This window comes from Pterocles gutturalis, unplaced genomic scaffold (assembly GCF_000699245.1).
Source record: "Pterocles gutturalis isolate BGI_N339 unplaced genomic scaffold, ASM69924v1 scaffold26089, whole genome shotgun sequence".
Classification (NCBI taxonomy): domain Eukaryota; kingdom Metazoa; phylum Chordata; class Aves; order Pterocliformes; family Pteroclidae; genus Pterocles; species Pterocles gutturalis.
The window spans coordinates 84-4,637 of record NW_010131400.1 but is presented as its reverse complement, the minus strand read 5'-3'; the positions used below and the strand labels follow the sequence as shown (position 1 = coordinate 4,637).

Below are 4,554 nucleotides of genomic sequence, written 5' to 3'. Positions count from 1 at the left end.
TTTTTATATAAATAAAAATAGATTTTGAAATTAATTACTTATGATTAAAATATGTAAGTGAAAATTTTAAATACAGTAATAACATTTTATTTTACAAAAAAAATCTTCAAACAATGTACCAAAAAAACAGAAGATGATGTTAAATAATAAAAAATGTGTATCAGACATGAGATTTTAGTTGGAACAATGTCTAAAATCGGCTGGAATTTAATGTATCTTGAGAAATGGGTTGATATGCATCTAAGTATTACATAAAGACAATGTAGTCAGCATCAACATGTTAAAAATTATTTTGCTAACTACATGTATCATGTCATGTCATTCTTTACATGACCACCATTTTAAATGTATATACCAGAAAAACACACACACAGAAAAAGTAAGAACGGTTTGGAAACTACCAAGTATCAGCTTTTTGTTTCAAATACCAAAAACAGTATAAATTATATACAGCTTATAGAGAGGTCTATTAGAATAAATTAAAAATAACTAGCTATATACAATTAAAGTAAATTATAAATATGAAATGGAGAAAAATCATGAAAAGTAGTATAGACATGAAAACACTCAATAAAGCAAAATCCTATTTGTGGTTTGGCATCCTACCGAATACATTTAAGTTTACTAGCCCATCCCTCTTTCACAAAAGCAAATGTCATGTTGGCACATTTTGTAACTGTGGTGTATGCATGAGTGTGCATATTTCATATGTAGAACATTAACATTTCCTTATGGTTAGCCAGAACTTTGTCAACTTGGTAGATCATTGCACTCCTGATAGTTCCTACTAAGTTAAAATAATTTCCAGATCAGTATTTTATGCTCAGTGCTTATACTATCTTCATTTGACTTCATCCTGTGCCAAAACAAGTCGTTTCCAAATTCTCATTCCAGGAAATAAAACACCTGGAGATTTTATCAGAGAAACATAAGCAACAATGTTGTTTCTAACATTTTTCGATTATTTGAATATAACCTTGATGAAACTGGTACTATCAGAAGATATATAAACTTGTGTCCTGGGTTAAACTGAGACAGAGCTAACTTTCTTCATAATAGCTAGCAAGAGGCTGTGTTTTGGATCTGTGCTAGGAAGAAAGCTGATAAGAGTGATGTTTATAGTTGTTGCCAGGACAGCACAAGGTCTTTCAGCTTCTCTGCTGTCCACAGGTACAGGAGAAGCTGGGAGGGAGCACAGCCCCAATTACTAGCCTAGGATTTGATCTTACATTCAGTATTGAGACCCAAAGTGGCCAGTTTATTCCATAACATACATGTCATGCCCAGTATATAAGAGAGCGCCTCACGGAAGCTTGTCCCTTTCTGTTCTGGATCTCTTTTGCTCTGGGTCATCGCACTCCAGGTGGTTCCCTCTCCCAAGGCCTTCTCTCACCCTTGGTCAGCTCTCAGTATGGGATGCTTGGGCTGTTATCTCTGTTTCAGGAGTGTGGTTTTGAGACTATTCCTGCTCCGGGATCATTAGCCAGGAACGGGCTGAGCCTTGGTCATCGGGAGGTGAGAGTATCCCTGTGTATCACTAATTCAGAGATTTGTATTTACTATTATTTTCAATATTATTGTAGTTTAGTTATTAAGTTGTTCTTATCTCAACCCACGAGTCCTTTTTTTCCCCTTTACCCCTTTAATTCTCTCCCCCATCCTCAGGAAGAGGGGGAAAGTGAGTGAAGGGTTTGTGTGTCGTTGGCTTCCAGCCAAGGGCAAACTGATCACAGTTCTTTTTAGTGCCGAACGTGGGGCTCGAGCGGTTGAGATAATGACAGACTTTAACAGGGTGTATTAAAGCATACTTCCAGTAAGCATTCATTATATTCCCTTGGAATATAATATGATATTATACTGGGGAAATATTGTGATACTTGCCATATATACTATTTATTAGTACTTATGGGCTGCTGGTCACCTATGGGACCTGGGCAGAGGTTATGATGTTGCCAGTGAAGGGGACTGCTTTGATGCGCTCTTGTTTGTTTGCCTGTGGTAAAATTAAAATATTATCAGGCTTAATCTTATTTGTTTATACAATGGTTGGCACCAAGCCAATTGACATTGCAGCTTCATCTCTGCACCTGGAGTGTCCCCTGGTGGACAGGGCTGCCAACACTGGCTGCATGTGTCCCTTAGAGAGCCAATTCATGAGGGGGACATCTCCCTATACTGCCTCTTCTCCTCCAGACCACTTTCAATGGTTTTAGAGGACTCTGACTGCCCTTGCGATATTCAAATCAGCATTTTAATCATCATCATCCTGTTGCTAGGACTCTTGAATGCATGTCAATGTGTATATATTGTTAAGGTTAATCGACGATTCATTCAATGCATTACCAGCGACACCCCAGCTGCCACCACCACCCGCCCAGCTGATGTTGCAGAGACACCAACCACTGCAATAGACATTGTGGTGAGTCCAACATTTGTGTCTTCTACAGACACACAGATCATGGCTCTTGCTATTTGTGTTCAGTGACAATGCACCACAGCCACTGAAGCTCTGACACCTACTGCTACCCCAACTACATTGAAATGCACCGTGGCTACTCAAACTTCAGCACCTGCTACCTCAACACAGACTGTAGCTACCCAAACTTCCATAGAAGCTACAGCTGCAACTACACAGAACCAGCACCCTCCATAACACCTCTGGTTCCAGTGCCCACAAGAGCAACTCCAACCATGGCACCCATGGCTACAACTTCAACCCCAACCACTGTGCCTGTGGTTACAACTTCAGCCCCAGCACCTGCTGCACCAACTCCAATTGTGGCACCCATGGCAGTGATGTCAACCTTGGCAACTCCAGTCCCGGCATCCACCGCTGCGACTCTAGCCATTGTGCCCTCAACGGTGACTCCAAACCCAATGCCCACTGCAGCGACTCTAATGTCAGCGACTTAAACTCCAGTGCCTTCAACCTCTACAATTCAAGCTCCAGAGCCCACGATGACGACTCCAGCCATGGTGTCCATGGTAGTGACTCTAACCCCGGCACCAAGCACAGCTACTTCAACCATCACTACTCAAACTTCACAAAGCAGCAGCCCGGAGTCTCTGCTGTTATCAGTGGCCCCTGTACAGAAGAAGAAAACATGAATGTCAACAGGTGTAGGAAAGGAGGAAGAAGCTCCTCCTGTGAGGGAAGAAGAGGAAGAAACCTATGACCCTGATAGTGAGAAGGTGGGCCCCTCTAGAGCAGGGCCATCTTGAGCACAGGGGAAAAAGGGAGAAATCATAGATGAGATAGTAACCATCCGATCTCTATCCCTATGTGAGCTGCAAGACATTAGAGAAGATTATGGCCATAAACAAGATGAACTCATTCTCACCTGGCTGCTCAGATGCCGGGATAGTGGAGCCAGTAGCCTGGATCTAGAGGGTGGAGAAGCAAAACGGCTGTCATATTTTGCTAGGGAAGCAGACAAGGTTCCCAAGACAGAAGAAAACTTCTGTGTGTTGATCACCGTTAAGAAAGGATTTAGCTACAACTGGTCCTGCTTCCACAGAATCATTCCTGGGTTCACGTGCCAGGGTGGTGACTTCACACGCCACAACAGCACTGGTGGTAAATCCATCTACGGGAAGAAGTTCCCTGATGAGAACTTCATCATGAAGCATGTGGGTCCTGGCATCCTGTCCATGGCCAACCTCAGCCCCGACACAAATGGCTCCCAGTTCTTCATCTGCGCTGCCAAGACCAAATGGTTGGATGGTTAGCATGTCATCTTCGGCCGAATCAAGGAGGGGATGAACATAGCGGAGGCCATGAAACGCTGCAGCTCCAAAGATGGCAAAACAAGCAAGAAGATCACCATTACCGACTGCGGGAAGCTCTCATAAACCCTCCTCTTAACAACTGACCATTCCTTTCACAGCCCAGGCGCTGCAACCTTCTGCAGCTCACCCCGACCTACCCTGCTCGTGACTTGCTGCGTTTCTACTGGGTCTTAACCCCATGAGCAGGGCCCAACCGGGCTGCACTTACTTTTATGAGTCTAAATAAAAGGAGTTAAACCACAAAAAAAATACCCCAAAAACTTGCAAGAGAGGAGGCAGTGATTCATGTGCCTTTTCATTATTCCTTTCTTCTACTTAATTCTTTTTGCTCGTTTGTTTGTTTGTCTGTAGGGACTGACATATTTTCCACTCATTAAATTTTCTTTCTCTTTTCCCTTTCTCTTTTCACTAGTTGTGAAGAGGTAAGAATTCACATTGACTGAGGCACTGGAACTTACTATTCCCACTAGTGCTGGTATTACATGAATGGGCCCATACTGGCACCAGACACCAGTCTTTTATGTGGTGCTAACAGAGCACAGGTGGAGGTGCTTTTGACTTCTTCCATGTGGGAAGCATCATGGGATCCTTGTTTTAAATTTACTGGGTTAAAATGTTTTCCATCTGAGACTCCTAAAGTACCTGAGGCATCAACGTGGACCATGACACCTCTGATCTCACATTGATTTCAAATTAATCTCAAGTATCAAATTGCAACAGAATCAACTTTACAGACAATGATGCTCAAAGAGCTGCCAAATATAA

The 4,554-nt window shown here is 42.6% G+C and overlaps 1 pseudogene; it reads left to right on the top strand.

The window, feature by feature from the left end:
* Positions 1–2,314: 2,314 nt before the first annotated feature.
* Positions 2,315–3,852, top strand: LOC104460732 (annotated as a pseudogene).
* Positions 3,853–4,554: the final 702 nt, after the last annotated feature.